Source organism: Thamnophis sirtalis, unplaced genomic scaffold (genome assembly GCF_051295495.1).
Source record: "Thamnophis sirtalis isolate CommonGarterSnake01/CBP01778 unplaced genomic scaffold, rThaSir2_p1.2 scaffold_6, whole genome shotgun sequence".
NCBI classification, from domain to species: Eukaryota; Metazoa; Chordata; class Lepidosauria; order Squamata; family Natricidae; genus Thamnophis; species Thamnophis sirtalis.
In genome coordinates, this window is record NW_028261386.1 from 1,006,074 (window position 1) to 1,025,236 (window position 19,163).

A 19,163-nucleotide genomic window follows, 5' to 3' on the forward strand; every position below is an offset into this window, starting at 1 on the left:
TCCCAGCCTTCTTTCTTGCCTTAGGCAGAACTAGAACTCACCGTCTCCTGGTGATTGGCCCAGAGTCTCCCAGCCTCTTTCTTGCCTACGACAGGACTAGAACTCACTGTCTCCTGGTGATTGGCCCAGAATCTCCCAGCCTTCTTTCCTGCCTTAGGCAGAACTAGAACTCACTGTCTCCTGGTGATTGGCCCAGAGTCTCCCAGCCTCTTTCTTGCCTACGACAGGACTAGAACTCACTGTCTCCTGGTGATTGGCCCAGAGTCTCCCAGCCTTCTTTCCTGCCTAAGGCGGGACTAGAACTCACCACCTCCTGGTGATTGGCCCAGAGTCTCCCAGCCTCTTTCTTGCCTACGACAGGACTAGAACTCACTGTCTCCTGGTGATTGGCCCAGAGTCTCCCAGCCTTCTTTCCTGCCTAAGGCGGGACTAGAACTCATCGTCTCTTGTCTCACATTGTCTTTTTGGTACCTTAACCAACTCTGTTTGTTTTTAAACTTTGAATTAAGGCTGTCAGTCAGAAACGAACTTGGCTGTGCGATGGAACCGTTGCTCAGCTGTTCCCCAGTACATTTTCAAAGCTTTCCTCTCCCCAGGCACGCCGACGGATTCAGAAAGTTAAAAATATAGATGGAGAATAGCTGCCAGTGAGAGATTGCCGCGATCTCCTTGGGTGGATTTGAAGCCTTTTTCCCAGGGCTCCTCGCTCGACGGTTTGATTAAACGCTCATCTATGTGATAATTAAGAAAAACCCTTGCAGGGTTTTTGAAAAATAATTTCGGAAACTTTAATGGAATTGCACACATCGCAGGGAACGTTTGTGGCATCTGGCAAGAAAGGGGGAAAAAATTAAAAATATCTACTGGTGGTTCCCAGTTCACGACCACAATTAGTAGTGAAGCTTATGTTGTTAAGCGAGACAGTCATTAAGCGAGTCACACCCAACGTTATGACTTTTTTGCAGCGGTCATTAAATGAATCCGGCTTTTCCCCATGGGCTTTGGTTATGGGAAGGTCACACATGGAAGATTATATGACCTCGGGACGCTACAACGGTCGTCAACAGGTGCCAGGTTTATAGTGTCCAAATTTTGATGACATGGTCATTAAGTGTGAAGCCGGGTCACTAAATTCCTTTTTTCAGGGCTGTTGCAACTTTAAACAGTTGTTAAATGAATGATTGTATGTCGAGAACTAGCTGTATCAACCAGAGTTACAAAGGAGCTTTTGCTGGTATAAAAACCTAGAGCTATCCTAGAGGTCATCTACCCGCTACTTGAGAAGTGACACCATCGTTTTAGGTCAGTGGCTTGCAAAATTACATCACACACACCCATCCTTTCGATTTCCAGCAGTTATGGGAAGCAAGTCATTTATGAAGGCCAAAACGACGATAAAGTTATTCGAAGTCTAACCTTTTAATTTGCTATGCATATTATTTTAATTTATTTAGATCAAGGGGGTCCAACCTTGACAACCTTAACACCTATGGACTTCAGTTCCCAGACTTCATCACCCAGCATGAACAGATTTATTATGTACAGACTTCAATTCAAAGTTGGTTTGCTCCCGGTTCGGCCCAGATCGGAATATATGGACTTCAACTCCCAGAAATCTCCCGCATACTTTGAGATATATGGACTTCATCTCCCAGAATTCCTCAGCCATCATGCTTTGAGATATATATGGACTTCAACTCCCAGAATTCTTCAGCCATCATGCTTTGAGATATATGGACTTCATCTCCCAGAATTCCCCAGCCATCATGCTTTGAGATATATATGGACTTCAACTCCCAGAATTCTTCAGCCATCATGCTTTGAGATATATGGACTTCATCTCCCAGAATTCCCCAGCCATCATGCTTTGAGATATATATGGACTTCAACTCCCAGAATTCTTCAGCCCGCATGCTTTGAGATATATGGATTTCATCTCCCAGAATTCCCCAGCCATCATGCTTTGATATATATGGACTTCATCTCCCAGAATTCCCCAGCCATCATGCTTTGAGATATATATATGGACTTCAACTCCCAGAATTCTTCAGCCCGCATGCTTTGAGATATATGGATTTCAAGTTGCAGAATTCGTCAGCCATTATGCTTTGAGATATATATGGACTTCAACTCCCAGAATTCCTCAGCCAATATATGTTATGATGTATGGACTTCAACTCCCAGAATTCTCTAGCCTGCATGCTTTAAGAGGGGTGGACTTCATCTCCCAGAATACCCCAGGATGCATGCTTTGAAATATATGGACTTAAACTCTCAGAATTCCCCAGCCATCATTCACAACTTCTGGAGGCAACTTCTGTTAATTGTTCTCACTGTCAGGAAATTTCCCCTCAGTTCTAAGTTGCTTCTCTCCTTGATTAGTTTCCACCCATTGCTTCTTGTTCCGCCCTCAGGTGCCTTGGAGAATAGCTTTGACTCCCTCTTCTTTGGGGCAACCCCTGAGATATTGGAAGACTGCTATCATGTCTCCCCTGGTCCTTCTTTTCATTAAACTAGACATACCCAGTTCCTGCAACCGTTCTTCCTATGTTTTAGCCTCCAGTCCCCTAATCCTCTTTGTTGCTCTTCCCTGCACTCTTTCTAGAATCTCCACATCTTTTCTACATCGTGGTGACCAAAACTGAATGCAGGATTCCAAGTGTGACTTTACCAAGGCCTTATAAAGTGGTATTAACCCTTCACGGGATCTTGATTCTCTCCCTCTGTTTATGCAGCCTAGAACAGAGGGATAGAATCCAGATCATGAGAAGTGTGATTTGAACGTCCCTTCCTTACTCGGGTGCTGAGGCTTCCCCTGCCTAAAAAGCTTTTCTTTGTTTCAAAGGTTTTATTTCTTTTAAAACACAAATATTTCATCATTCGTCAATCATTAAAACATCGAAGTACAATTTTTTTGTATGCCCCTCCCTCCCTCCTCCTTCCCCCCCCCCCGACTTCCCAGAACCCGTACACGGTATGGATTTTTAACAAACACAGTCTAAAATCTATTGAGAAAAAAGAAATAAAGAAATTAATGACATTCTAGATTGACCTTAGCTTCTTCTTACTGAACTGACTTTTAACAGTTTAAATCATTTCTGATCATAAGCAAAGGCTAACTGGAATTTCTTAGTCCCGTATTTATTTTGTATATAGTCAATCCATTTTTTCCAGTCTCGTTTATATCTCTCATTTGAGTGATCTTTAAGATATGCCGATATTTTAGCCATCTCGGCTATGTTTGTGACTTTCAATGTCCATTCTTGAATTGTAGGCAAGTCTAAAAAGCTTTTCAAAGGCTGTTTAATTATTGAGTTAAACAAGTGGAGAGGAAAGGCAAGGGGCATTAATTCAATCGCTATAATGAGCTGCGCCTTGACCGGTGTACAAGTTAGCGCATGCACCTCTACCCCCCCCCCTGGCTCACCCCCCCCTCTTTGCCCCTTCAGGTGCAAAAGCCGATGTTAAAAAAGAAAAACTATTTAAAGGATGTTATTTCTCAACCGTGCATCATCTCTCCACAAATTAAATTTATACAAGGGGAGGTTACGGCGCTGGTGATTCATTTCGTATCGCTCTGCAAAGGGCAAAGGAAGCCGAAAAATAAAATGTTTAATTCCAAGCTTGCCCAATTCTTTCGTCAACGGGGAGCCCCCCCCACCCAAACCAGAAACAAACAGGGGTTTAAATTTAAATGACATTTCACAGCTGTTCATGACGGGCGTTCAGAAAAACTGAGCGGGATCCACGCCTACCTAAGCTAGCCCCAGGGATAAGTTTAGCCTTGTTGACGCTGGCTTTTTGGGTGGGCTAGTGTGGTCTGTGGGCTGAGAGCCGGGTTTATTTATGGCTTAGTGTTGCACGGGTGGAAAACGGACCGAGGAGAGAGATTCAACCAGGAAGTATAAGGGGGGGTTTTCTGACAGTGAGAAAAGAAGAGTCAACCCATTTGAACATGAAGTTGCCGTCAAAAGTTGTGGGGAGTTTCATCACTGGAAGCTTTCACAGGAAGAGACTGGACAGCCATTGTCAGAAATGGTTTAGGACATCCTGCTTGGGCGGGGGGGTTGGACTAGATGACCTCCAAGGTCCCTTCCATCTCTGTTATTCTATTCTGTTCTGTTCTATATTCTGCTATAGTATATACTACACTATACTACTATATATTTTATAATATTCTATTGTATATCCTATATTCTATTCTATATTTTATTCTATTCTAGAACACCTCCAAAGTCCCTTCTAGTTATTCTTTTCAATTCTTTGCTATGCTATTATTCTATCCTATTCTCTTTTCTTTTCTTTTCTTTTCTATTCCATTCCATTCCATTCTATTCTATTCTATACAATAGCAGAGTTGGAAGGGACCTTGGAGGTCTTCTAGTCCAGTGTTTTTCAACCTTTTTTGTGCAAAGGCACACTTTTTTCATGAAAAAAATCACGAGGCACACCACCATTAGAAAATGTTAAAAATTTTTAACTCTGTGCCTATATTGACTATATATAAAGTAATTCTCCCACGGCACACCTTACACTATGTCACGGCACACTAGTGTGCCGCGGCACAGTGGTTGAAAAACACTGTTCTAGTCCAACCCCCTGCCTAGGCAGGAAACCCTATACCGTTTCAGACAAATGGCTATCCAACATCTTCTTAAAGACTTCCAGTGTTGGGGCATTCACAACTTCTGGAGGCAACTTCTGTTCCATTATTTTATTCTATTGTATTCTATTTTGTTATTGTTATTATATTTTTCTTCTATTCCCTATTTATTTATGCTACTATTCTATTCTTATTCTATTTAATTATTCTATTCTATTCTGTTGTTGTTATATTTTCTATTTTCTTTTCTATTCTATGCTATGCTATTCTGTACTATGCTATTACTCTATTCTATTCTGTTGTTACTGTTATTATTGTTGTTGTTGTTGTTGTTACCGTATTTTTCAGAGTATAAGATGCACCAAGATTTTGAAGAGGCAAATTAAAAAAAAAAAGTTTTTGCACTCTGCAGACCTCCCCAAAACGCCCCGTGTTATGACACTTTTTTCAGTGCCGTTGCAACGCCAGTCACTAAACAATTGGTTGTAAATCGAGGACTACTGGAATATCAAATGCACCAATAGGGCAAACTTAAAACATTACCAAGAATGTCTATTTTTTCAAACTCTCCCACCATAAATGCAGGCAGCCTGCCATCTTCAGGTGTTTCTCAGAACTGCAACTTGGAAGTCAGAATAAACTGAGTTGGAAGGGGCCTTGGAGGTCTTCTAGTCCAACCCCTTGCTCTTTACCATTCCAGGTTTCTACGGGATGGATACACGTGATCAGAGATAGAATAAGACAGGAAGAGAAGAGAATAACAGAGTTGGAACAGACCTTGGAGGTCTTCTAGTCCAACCCTCTGCTCAAGCAGGAGAACCCTATACCATTTGAGATAATGTTTTGTTCAATTCCTTCTTGAAAACCTTCAGTGATGGAGCAGCTGTATCTTCTGGAGGCAAGTAGTTCCACTGATTAATTGTTCTCACTGTCAGGAAATTCCTCCTCAGTTCTAAGTTGCTTCTCTCCTTGATTAGTTTCCACCCATTGCTTCTTGTTCTACCCTCAGGTGCCTTGGAGAATATCTTGACTCCCTCTTCTTTGGGGCAACCCCTGAGATATTGGAAGACTGCTATCATGTCCTTAGGGTGACTGGGAAGGGGGCGGACATGATAGCAGTGTTCCAGTATTTGAGGGGCTGCCACAAAGAAGGGTCAATTTATTTTCCAAAGCACCTGAAGGCAAAAAAACAACAGATGGAAACTAATCAAGAGAAGCAACCCGAAATTAAGGAGAAACTTCCTAACAGTGAGGATAATTAACCAATGGAACAGCTTGCCACCAGAAGCTGTAAGTACTTCATCACTGGAGGTTTTTAAGAAGAGGCTGGAGACTGGACAGTCATTTATCTGAAATGGTATAGGTTCTCCTGCTTGAGCAGGGGGCTGGACTAGAAGACCTCCAAGGTCCCTTCCAGCTCTATTCTGATTCTGATTAGCCCTTCTTTTCATCAAACTAGACACACCCAGTTCCAGCAACTGTTCTTTATATGTTTTATCCTCCAGCCCGCTAATCACCTTTCTTGCTCTTCTCTGCACCTTTTTCTAGAGTCTCAACATATTTCCTTTATCGTGGCGACTAAAACAGGAGGCAATAATATTCCAAGTGTGAAGGAAGGAGGGAAGGAAGGAGAGAAGGAGGGAAGGAAGGAGGGAATGTAGGAGAGAAGGAAGGGGGGAAGGAAGGAGGAAAGGAAGGGGGAAAGGAAGGAGAGAAGGAGAAAAGAAAGGAGGGAAGGAAGGAAGGAGGGAAGGGGAAGGAGGGAGGGAAGGAAGGAGGGAAGGAAGGGGAGTAGGAGAGAAGAAACGAGGGAAGGAAAGAGGGAGGGAGGGAAGAAGAAGTAGGACCGTTGTAAGATAAGATGGATCTATGGGATGTTAAGAAAGCAATCTTCAAGTATATTGTCAACTGTAGGGAAAAATTGTTATAAATACATATTATTAATAACAGTTATGAGATCATATAATTGTGAATGTATATATGAAATTGATAAAATAAAATTAAAATTTTAAAAAAAAATATTCCAAGTGTGGTCTTACAGAGGCGAGCTTCAGAGATGCAGAAAAATTGAAAAAAAAACAGAAGCGTCTCTTCCAGGATGAACAGAAGCCAAAGTGTATCCATGACTGTGCAATTAAAACCTGGCCTCTTTTTAAAGGTGTGCCAAGATTTACTTTTTGATGATCCCTACAGACACCTTTAGGGACGCGGTGGCTCAGTGGCTAAGATGCCGAGCTTGTCGATCAGAAATATTGGCAGTTCTGCGGTTCGAATCTCTAGCGCCGCATAACGGAGTGAGCTCTTGTGACTCGTCCCAGCTTCTGCCAACCTAGCGGTTCGAAAGCAGGTAAAAAATGCAAGTAGAAAAATAGGAGCCACCTTCGGTGGGAAGGTCACAGCGTTCGGTGCTCCTTTGGTGTTGAGTCATGCCGGCCACATGTCCACGGAGACGTCTTCGGACAGCGCTGGCTCTTCGGCTTTGAAACGGAGATGAGCATCGCCCCCTAGAGTCGGGAACGACTAGCATATATATGCAAGGAGAACCTTTATCTTTGCAGACATCCTTATATAGGTATCCCTCCATGTTGGTATCCATCCGGGTGTGTGTGTGTGTGCAGGGCGGGTTTTGCCTGCCTGAAACACACACACACACAGGGATGGAGAGAAACATCGTACCAGAAACATCTTTCCGGCCTAACGGCCAGGACTCACTATGCAGCCTCATGTAACATGAACTATGTGAGCAAGCTACTCCCACACCTGCCCCTTCTCGCCATGCCATGCAGCTTGTAACTTTCAATTCCCCGTCTTCCCTCCCTCTGCTGTTGTAACTTTCTATTCCCCCTTTGCCCACCCTTTGCCATGATGTGATTTTCTATTGGTTTATTTGTAGAATGCTGTGAACTTTTCATTAGTTTACTTGTACCATGTGTGATTATATATGCCTTCTGATACGCTCCTTTTTGATGACGCTGTAACTAACTTTTTCTAATAAAAGAGCCCTTCGATGATCATTCGAAGTTCGCTCATCCTGAGGATTTCTGCCTGGTGTTTTCCTTTCAATTCGGCCAAGGACACATGCGCGGTCCTCCAGTGTGGCAACAACGCCGCACCTCCACTTACAACCTTTCATTTAGTGACTGCTGTTGTCGCTAATTTCTGGCTACCAAATAAACAGAGGCCTCCTTCCCTGCATCCCATCTCCATTTTATTTCCAGCGTCTTTCTCCCAGTTTGGAACTGGACGGGATTTTTAATTCCAACGCAGTTATCCGCTTTTAAAAACCACAAGTACTACAGTCTCCTGCATATTTTTAATATGGAATTTTCATCCAATGGAATCGGCAGCGGGGATCTTGTAAAGGCAATAAGGGGAAGAAAGTTAGCGCCCATCCCTCCGGGAAGAATGAAATGTTTTAGGAAATATTGAAAAGGCAGGATTTTATATTTCCCTGGATGGTGAAAGAAGAAACCTGTTTCAAAGGCAGGGAGCAGCTCCCTGCCCCTCCGCAGGTATTTGGTGCCCATTGAGAAAGACTGGGTCAGCCTATCTATAAGAGGAAAGCCCTTCAACTCCAGGGTGATGGGATTAAGACAAGAGCCTCTATAGGACTGTGATCAGTGGTGGGTTTCAAAAATTGTTCGAACCTACTCTGTGGGTGTGGCCTCCTTTGTGGGAGTGGCTTGTGGCTCATGTGACCGGATGGGAGTGGCTTGCTGCCCATGTGACCGGATAGGAAGATGCCGACGACACTTGTCAGAACCACCTTAAATTATCTCACGCACAGCACTGGCATGCATAAGAATATGATGTAAACTTGTTTTTTAAAAGGCATCTTTGCGTTAAAACAACTTCAACACACGCAATGTTCTGATTGCACCACAAACGCAGTAGTCATCCTTACCTTTCACAGAGGCACTGAGTTTTATAAATAGGAGCATGATAGTGTAGAATAATCATATCCAAGGACCAGTGGTGGGTTTCAAAAATTTTTGAAACCTACTCTGTGAGTGTGGCCTCCTTTGTGGGAGTGGCTTGCCAGCCATGTGACCTGGTGGGAGTGGCTTGCCAGCCATGTGTTTCCTTCCTTCCTTCCTTCCTTCCTTCCTTCCTTTCTCTCTCTCTCTCTCTCTCTCTCTTTCCTTTTGTCTCTCTGTCCCTTTTTTCTTTTTTTTCATCTCTCACTCTTTTTCTTTCTTTTTTTCTTTCTTTCTTTCTTTCTTTCTTTCTTTCTTTCTTTCTTTCTTTCTTTCTTTCTTTCTTTCTTCCTTCCTTTCTTTCTTTCTCTTTCTCTCTCTCTCTGTGTCAGTCTGTGTGTGTGTGTGTGTTTGTGTGTAGCAGTGGTGGGTTTCAAAAAATGTTTGGAACCTCTTCTGTAGGTGTGGTTTGCTTTCCGGGTCCACTGGTGGAACCTCTTCTAACCGGTTCGGTAGATTTGATTCGGTAGGTTCTACCGAATAGGCGCGAACTGGTAGGAACCCACCTCTGACTGTGATGGTGAATTTATGGCACATTTGCAAGGCATTTCCCTGTCAGCTTCAGTGCGACTTTGGCGAGCTGACTTCGGCCTTTTTTTAAGGCTTCCCTGAAGCCTCCGAAGGCAAAAAAACAACCCAATGTGCAAATCGGAAGTTCAGGAACGGACTTCCGGTTCGGCGTTGGGCCATTTTTCGCCCAATGGAGCCTTCAGGGAAGCCTCCGGGGGTGTGGGGGGGCTGTTTTCGCCTTCCCCAAGCTCCTAGAAAGCCTCTGGAGCCTGGGGAGGGTGAAAAACGGGTCCATTGCGCACCAAAAGCAGGGGAGTGGGCAGTTGTTCATGCGTGCATGCGCACAGGGGGGTGCATGCATGCATTGGGGATCGCACGCGTAGCATTATGGATGTGGGCACGCCCACGCACAACCCCACTGCACTCCCTCCGCTTTTGGCACACGATGGGAAAAAGGTTAACCATCACTACTCTAGGACATAATAGGATTATCTAGCCACAGAGCTCACCAACCAGGCCCCTTCTTTACATCAGCCCAAGGTTCCACCAACCTTAATTCAGACAATCTAAGCTGTGAGCCCTGCATAGGGAGACTGACGGCCAATAGGATGCATGCCCTTGCCACAGGAACAGGAAGCTCAAGTTCCAAAGTCCAAGAGAGAGTATAAATAACACTCACTCTCCACTCTGGTGGTGGTATTCAGCCAGTTTGGACCGGTAGTGACGACCTATGGGTGGGCTGGCTCACCCACTCACCCACGTGTTATGCCATGCTATTTACCCACGTTTTCTAAGCTGCATGCGTGCATGCAAGTTGCATGCGTGCGTGCAAGCAGCATGCGCGAGCAAAGCGCATGCACAGAAGTCCGTACACACATTCCCATTTTTGGTGTGGGGTGAACCGGTGGTAAAATTACGTGAAATCCACTTCTGCTTCACTCCGTGTGTTCAGCTACCTAGAATCACATATGCTTGGTGGTTCTGCTTCACCATTAAACCATCCTTCCAAACAGCCTCCATGTTTCCAGTGTCTTTCTCCCCACTTGGAACTGAACCCAGGGGGACATTTCTTCCGACAAAGACATAATGTGGTTTGCTCACTTCGGATTTATGGTGTAATAATGTGAACTTAGCGCTCAATTCACACAGCTTTGAGATGGGTGGACTTCAACTCCCAGAATCCCCGAGTCAGTATGATTTTAAAATAGACATCAATTCCCAGCATACTGGCTGGGGAAGTCACACTTAAAGTTGCCATGATTGTATCAATCACTTAACAACTGTAGTGATTCACTTAACAACCATGGGGGCAAAGGTTGTAAAAGCACGCTGGCTGGGGTATTCTGGGAGTTGAAGTCCCCACATCTTCAAATGACCAAGGTTAAGAAACATTGCCCTTGAGTGCCCTCTAGTGGTCAACCAATAATTTTGCGGTCCTTTTATGGCAGCCCTAAGTCTACGGCTTGCATTAAAGCCACAGCAATTAAAGGTGTAAGGTGTGTGTGAAGGCAATCTTTTAAAAAATATACTTTTTTATTTTCCACTTTCATAACATATAATCACATGTATACTATTACATAGCCAATATCCTATTGTATTAAGTAGTAATTACATCAGTTCCTCTTGTCATCAACACCCAGAAAGATAAACCCATTATTAGCTCTTCTGCTCTTCATACACCTCTTTCTTCTGCCTCTCTCCTACCTCCTTTCTTCCCTCCATCATCCTTTTCTACTCTACTTCCCCTTCCTTTCTCCTTCTCCTCTCTCTTCATTCCACTCCTCCTTATCCTCCTCATCTTCCCCTCTTCCCCTCTCTCCTATCCCTCTCTTCCCATCTTTCTTCTCTCCTCTGTTTCCCACTCTTCCTCTCTCCTATCCCTCTCTTCCCATCTTTCTTCTCCCCTCTGTTTCCCACTCTTCCTCTCATTGGTGTATTTCAGCTTCTGAGCAAACTCCATTCTATGTTGATGGTATTTATGCTTCCATATCAATATACTTAACATATCTTAGTTTTAAAGAAAAAATAAGAGAAGACAGTATACATGTGCAATCATATTACTTTAAAATCTAACACCCCTCGTCAAGCCTAATATACATCCCTCCCTCGCCCCCCAACCCCCCCCCCCAAGGCCTTCCCTTCCCCGACTTCCCAGAACCCATACACGGTATAAATCTTTAACAAAAACAGTCTAAAATATATTTGAAAAAAGAATAGAAAATTGATAACATCTTTTAATTGAACTTAGCTCCTCCTTGTTAGGCTAACTTTAAACAGTTTATATCATTCCTAATCTTAATCATAAGATATCTGGAATTTCTTAGTCCCATATTTATTTTGTATATAATTGATCCATTTTTTCCAGTCTCGTTTATATCTCTCGTTTGAGAGGTCCTTAAGATATGCAGATATTTTAGCCATCTCGGCTAAATTTGTGACTTTCAATGTCCATTCTTGAATTGTAGGCAAATCTTCCTTCTTCCAGTATTGCAATCTTTAAGGCCTGGTCAACCCACCTCGGCTAAAACAAACCATGATCTAGAAAAAGGAGTGAATGCAGAGCATCGTTTGCAATGCAAGAGAAGGAAGGGAGCAGGATAGGAGGAAGAGGAAGGGAATAGGATGGAGGAGGGAGGAGGAGGAGGAGAAAGAAGAAGGAAGAAGAAAGGAGGAGGAGGAGGGCCTGGTAAAGTAATTTAAAGACAATTTGGAATATCTGTTTAAGAGAAAATTGGGGGCGTAGAAATGTAATGAGTGACAATTAACTAAGAAAAGGCAAGATTTGATCAGAACAATGGTTTACTCCCTCCTCGCCTTCTCAGCATCTTTAACAAGGAAGGACTACTGGGGGGGGGGGCATGATAACAGTATAATTTGAGAGGTTACCACCAAGAGGAGAGGACCAGCGTATTTTCCAAAGCACTTGAAGGTAAGAAACAATGGGTGGAAACTAATCAAGGGGAGAAGCAACCTGGAATTAAGGAGAAACTTCCTAAGAGGGAGGACAATTAACCAGTGGAACAGCTTGCCCCCAGAAGCTGTAGGTGCTTTATCCCTGGAGGTTTTTAAGGAAAGAGTGGACGGTCACTGATCTGAAATGGTGTCGGGTCTCCTGCTTGAGCAGGGGGTTGGACTAGATGACCCCAAAGGTCCCTTCCAGCTCTATTTTGATTGAAAAGTCCCTCAGATGGGCACGTGACAATCAGAGAAATGGTGCTTCTGAGGACATTTTGTTCAGAGTAGCCAAGATCCGCAGCTCATTTCCCCTCAAAGATATTTGTTCAAACATACAAAAGCAACTGATATTAGGTGTTCTGACCCTCCTCTTCCTACACCAAAGCACACCGAGACAAAGATACTTATTAACACACAGACTAGACCTTGGCAGCAATCCAGCACAGAACAGACCTTGGCAGCAATCCAGCCTGCCAAGCTAGCCACGATAGCTTCTCCAGCTCTAGTAAATACGTTGACTCCTGCAATGAGCATGTGGAGAGTCATTCCTTTTATAGTCTTGAGAGGAGCCTAATTACCACCAGCTGAGTTCAATTATCTCCTGTAACTGCGTAACTGTTCTTTACGCCTTTAGCCCTCCATTGCTGGGCATCCAGGACCAACTCCCTTGTCTCCTCCCCACTGCTCCAATGCATGATGTCAGGATCGCACTCCCTTGTCTCCTCCCCACTGGTCCAAGGCTCAGGCGCCTCCTGGCGGCCAACCAGCCTCTCTGCGCCCTGCTCGGAGTCGGAACCCTGTCCAGGGTCCTCCACATCCTCCAGAGCTGACTCTGAGGGCCCCTCGCTGTCGGAGTCTGGTGGCAGCTCCAATGGCTCCTGCTGGGCCACAACATTAGGGACCATGTTATAACAGAGTGCATGTAGAGCAGCAATAAAAGCCATGGGGGACATCTTAGCTGGAAGCTTGGGAACCAAAGCAATGAGCACTGTGGTCTCCCAAATTCAAAATAGCAATAGCAATAGCAGCTAGACTTATATACCGCTTTACATTGCTTTGCTACAGTCCTCTCTAAGAGGTTTACAGAGTCAGCCTCTTGCCCCCCAGCAATCTGGGTCCTCATTTTACTGACAATTGGAAGGATGGAAGGCTGAGTCAACCTTGAGCTGGTCAGGATCGAACTTCCTGGCAGTGTGAACAGAGTTAGCTTGCAATGCTGCATTCTAACCACTGTGCCACCATGAATTTCTTCTTTCCTTCCTTCCTTTGCAAGCAACAGCACTTACACTTATATACTGCTTCACAGTGCTCTACAGCTCTTTCTAAGCGGTTTACAGAGTCAGCCTTTTGCCCCCCCCCCCAACAATCTGGGTCCTCATTTTACTGACATTGAAAGGATAGAAGGCTGAGTCAATCTTGAGCCGGTCAGGATCGAACTGCACGCAGTGGGCAGAGTTAGCCTGCATTAGCAATAGAACTTAAGACTTGCTGTATATACCGCTTCGCAGTGCTTTACAGCCCTCTCTAAGCGGTTTTTACAGAGCCAGCCTCTTGCCCCCAACAATCCAGGTCCTCATTTGACCCACCTCGGAAGGATGGAAGGCTGAGTCAACCTTGAGCCGGTCAGGATTGAACTTCCTAGATGTGGGCAGAGTTAGCCAGCAATATTGCATTCTAATCACTGTGTAACCACGTCTTCCTTCCTTCTCCTTGTTTCACTTCCTTCTCAGTTTCCTTCCTTCTTTCCCTCTCTCCCTCCCTCCCTTTCTCCCTCCCTCCCTTTGCAAGCAATAGCCCGTAGACTTATATACCACTTCATAATGCTTTACAACCCTCTTTAAGCGGTTTACAGAGTCAGCCTCTTGCCCCCAACAATCTGGGTCCTCATTTGACCCACTTCGGAAGGGTTCCACCACAAAACCGTGTTCGACTAAAGCGCGCTCGACGAAACCGCGTAGCTGACGTCATCACAGCGCGACAACAGCGTGGAGAAAAAAGCACGCTGTAAACGCTAAACCTAAAATTAACCCCTAAACCTAAACCTAACCCCCTAAACCTAATCCTAAACCTAACCCTAACCCTAAACCTAACCCTTAACCTAACCCTAATCCTAACCCTTAACCTAACCCTAAACCTAACCCTAAACCTAACCCTAACCCTAACCCTAAACCTAACCCTAACCCTAACCCTTAACCTAACCCGAAACCTAACCCTAAAGCTAACCCTAAACCTAACCCTTACCTTAACTTGAATCGGCTTGCTTTCAAAGCGCTATTTAAAGCGCCCTTCTTTCTCCGCGCTGGCTGTTGTCGCCCTGTTGATGACGTCAGCGACGTGATTTAATCGGGCGCGCTTTAGTCGAGCACGGTTTTGTCGTGCCACGCTCGGAAGGACGGAAGGCTGAGTCAACCTTGAGCCTGGCGAGATTCGAACTGCCAAATTGCAGGCAGCCGGCAGAAGTACCCTGCGGCACTGCACTCTAACCGCTGCGCCACCGCGGCTCATCCTGTCCCATCTTTAAATAAAACTATCAAGGCCTCTCTTGTCAGATCCTTCTCCCTTTTCCAGACAACCTGATTATCCTGCGGTTGTTATAGGAACTCGGAACTTTTAACCTCAGAAGTGAGGTCATAAAAGCATGTTTAAAAACCCACAGGCTACGCATGGATCTATCAACCCATTCCAGGTCAGGGCCACCTGAGCGACAATGGTGAGCCCGGGAAATAGAAGGAAGCCAATTTTTGGCTAACAAACGAATAGCCAAGAAAGAAGAAAGTGCGGAAAAAGAGGAGGAGGAGAACGACAAGGCTTGCCAGCTCTGGGTAATTTTGTGAGAAACTTGTATGTTTGTATCAGTGGTGGGATTCAAATAATTTAACAACCGGTTCTCTGCCCTAACAACCACCTAGGTAAGTGGGGCTCACGTGATTGGATGGGCGTAGCCAACTCAACATCACTCAGGTCGATGGACGCTTTGTCTTAGCTGTTACAATGTAATCATGGTTAACCGGAGAGGCAGTTTCTGTAAGCAGAGCAATAAATATTAGGCTAGAAACAACACCAGAATGTTTCCTTCCTGCCTTCCTTACAGGATTAGCCCTGCAAAGTGGGAAAAAAACAAAAGGAGATTTCTTCCAACAACCGGTTCTCCGAACTACTTAGAAAGTTACCAACCGGTTCTCCCAAATCGGTGCGAACCGGCTGAATCCAACCACTGGTTTGTATGTGCTCGCACACACATATACAACTTTTCCTTCCTCTTTTGGAAAATAATCTCACAGAAGTATCTCACATGTTTGGTTTGTTTTTTAATGACCCCATAATCCCCTGCATTGGGATGGAGTCAGAGCAATTGAATGGAGCGGAGTATTTACTGGCTAGATGCCCTTCCCTGTCGCCAATGTGGAGTTCTATTCAGCAGATATGTTCTCCTTGTGCCCAGAGAGAGAGAAATATCTGCCTACCTAGGATCGAACTCACAGCTTCCTGGTTGTGAGATGAAAGCACAACATCTAGGCCAGTGTTTCTCAACCTTGGCCACTTGAAGATGTCTGGACTTCAATTCCCAGAATTCCCCAGCCAGCGAATGCTGGCTGGGGAATTCTGGGAGTTGAAGTCCAGACATCTTCAAGTGACCAAGGTTGAGAAACACTGATCTAGGCCACCACTCACAGAACTATCTCACATCAGATAAAGAAAATCAAACTTTACTTTTTAAAAAAAACCCAGATAAATGCGTAACTCCACCTTTTTAACTGTAAGTATTGAAAAAGTAGGAATTCGATCTGGAAAAAGGTAATTATCAAGCCGTCCATAAAACAATGGGCTGCAGATTAGTTAAGGAAAAGATTCAAAAGAAAATGTAATATTCCAAAAAGGCCATAAAATAGTTCTGGTCTCCAGCAAAGGAAGGGAGGGTGGGAGGAAAGGCGGGTGAGAATCCAAAATATTAAACGTCAAAGGAAGGATCCAAAGATGTGTGTGTGTGTGTGTGTGTGTGCGCGCACGCAGTTGTACTCATTTGAAATACCATGGAAGCCTGAAATTAAACATCAGTCCAGAGGTGACAATCAGCAGGTTCTGACCAGTTAGTGGAAACTTTGAGTAGTTCGGAGAACCAATAAATATTACTGCTGGCTGGCCATGCCCCCATCTATTCTCTGCTTCCCGAGTCCCAGCTGATGGGGAGGAAATGGGGATTTTGCAGTATCCTTCCCCTCAAGCGGGGAGGAAATGGAGATTTTATAGTATCCTTCCCCTGCCACGCCCACCAAGCCACGGCCACATAACCGGTAGTTTAAAAAAAAATGGCGTCCCACCACTGCACCAGTCTGTAACTTGTACAGAAATATAAAGAAAAATGAAACTGAACATGGGAACGTAAACAGAAATTAAGCAGAAGTTAAACCTTGTCTGGTCATTCCCACGGGAAGGCAAACAATCTGGGGAGAGGAATCTCAGGTTTAAGGTTTAAGGTTTAATTTTATTTATAGGCCGCCCAATCCCGAAGGACTCCGGGCGGCTTACAGAAGAAAAGAAAGAAAAGAAAAGAAAAATAAAAAATAAGACAAGTTAAAATGACACAAATACATTCATTTCAGTCAGGGCTGGACCTCAACAATGAGGTCAACAGCCCCAGGCCTGCCGGAAAAGCCAGGTCTTGACAGCTTTTCTGAAGGCCATGAGAGTGGGTGAGGTCCGGCTCTCTGGGGGTAGCTCATTCCAAAGGGTTGGAGCAGCCACAGAGAAGGCTCTCCTCCGGGGAGCCGCCAGCCGACATTGTCTGGCTGATGGCATCTGAAGGAGGCCCACCCTGTGGGATCTTACCGGCCGCTGGGAGGAGTGTGGCAGTAGGCGGTCTCGCAGGTATGCTGGTCCTAAGCCATGTAGGGCTTTAAAGGTGATAACCAACACCTTGAATTGCGTCCGGAGACCAATGGGTAGCCAGTGCAGCTCGCGGAGGATAGGTGTAACATGGGTGTTCCTAGGTACACCCAATATCGCTCGCGCGGCTGCATTCTGGACTAGTTGCAGTCTCTGAACGCTTTTCTTTTCTTTTTTTTCTTTTTTCTTTTCTTTTATCAATTTCATATATACATTCACAATTATATGATCTCATAACTGTTATTAATAATATGTATTTATAACAGTTTTTCCCTACAGTTGACAATATACTTGAAGATTGCTTTCTTAACATCCCATAGATCCATCTTATCTTACAATCTTCCCTCCCTCTTTCCTTCCCTCGTTTCTTCTCTCCTACTCCCTCCTTCCCCTTCCCTCCTTCTCTCCTTCCCTCCTTCCTTCCCTCCCTCCTTCCTTCCTTCCCACCTTTCTTTTCTCCTTCTCTCCTTCCTTTCCCCTTCCTTTCCTCCTTCCTTCCCCCCTTCCTTCTCTCCTACATTCCCTCCTTCCTTCTCTCCTTTCTTCTCTCCTCTCCTTCCTTCCCTCCTTTCTTCTCTCCTTCTCTCCTTGCTTCCCTCCTTCCTTCCCTCCTTGCTTCCCTCCCTCCTTCCCTCCCTCCTTCCTACCCCCCTTTCTTCTCTTTCTTCTCTCCTTCCTTCCTTCTGAACGCTTTTCAAGGGTAGCCCCATGTAGAGCATGTTGCAGTAATCCAGCCTTGAAGTGACTAGGGCATGAGTGACAGTTTGGAGTGCCTCAGAAAGTCATATTCAGCTGGTTTGGACCAGTTCGCCCAAACTGGTAGCGGAAATCGCAGGTGGGCATGGCCACCCGCTTCGGTCCTATGCCATCCTATTTAGACACCCTTTTGAGGCCAGGGGCATGCACAGAAGGCTCGCGCAAGCAAAAGGACCTACACCGAAGGCCGGGCACACGGGTGTGCATGCAGTGAAACCGGTGGTAACAAAATGTGAAACCCACCGCTGGAGAGTCCTGTAACAGTTAAAGTAACTGTGGCTATTTGCAAGAGACGACAGTTGCTTTTCCTTGGCAGGTGATGAGGTGGCGCAGTGGTTAAATGCAGCACTGCAGGCTACTTCAGCTGACTGCAGTTCAGCAGTTCGGCTGTTCAAACCCCACCAGGCTCAAGGTTGACTCAGCCTTCCATCCTTCCGAGGTGGGTAAAATGAGGACCCCGATTGTTGTTGGGGGCGATATGCTGACTCTGTAAACGGCTTAGAGAGGGCTGAAAGCGCTATGAAGCGGTATATAAGTCTAACGGCTATTGCTATTGCTATGAGTCTGGTGTTGGGCGAATTTCTGTCGAAGCTGAAGAAGCTTCTTGGATGAGAAGCGAAATGTCTTCAAAAGAAAAATGAGTTCTGTTGCCTCCTGTAAAAAAAAGCATCTTTGGGACCCCCGTGACACCAGGTTGACGGAGAATCTCGGCAGAGTGGAGTAGACGACAAGGAGAGGAGATGGGGTGGCGGCACATGGGCTTTTTTGTCTCACGGGAAGGGAAGGGAGACGCATCCTGGGCAGGGACGGAGGGCCAACGGATGGTGCTAGGCCTTGGTGGGCTGCCATTGGCTGCCGTATCAACTGACAGAACGTTCAGGTGGGCAGGCCCCGCCCACAGCAAACTCCCACCTCCGCTCTCCTCCTGCCCGACGCCACCCAGATGCTCTGATCCAGATGTTCATCTTCCTTGCAGGGGACCACACGCCCACTGAGATTCTGCCAGCTGAACGAGGCCGCCGCCGTCATCGGAGGGGCTCCGCCCAGGATGGTGCCCATCGAAGTGAGGCTCGTCCACTACGTGGGCGGGTTCAGCGAAGACGCCTTTAAAACAGCAAGTCTCCAAAAATCCATCTTACTAACGCTTTCGCGTTCCGAAGGTGCAGGCAGTCCTCGACTTACAACCCCTCGTTTAGCGACCGTTCGAAGCTACAACGGCGTTGAGAAAGGAGATGGGAAAAGACCTGTTTTTCACACTTTAGGACCCTTGCAGCATCCCGTGGTCGAAATTCGGACGTTTGGCAACTGGTTCATACTTATGACGGTTGCACGGGGTTCCCTTTTGGCGACCTTCTGACGGGCAAAATCAATGGGGAATTCCGGATTCCCTTAATGGACCGTGTTACTACTAAATTCACAACTGCAGGGATTCGCTTAACAAGTTGTCAAAACGGGCAAAATTCACTTAACAACCGTCT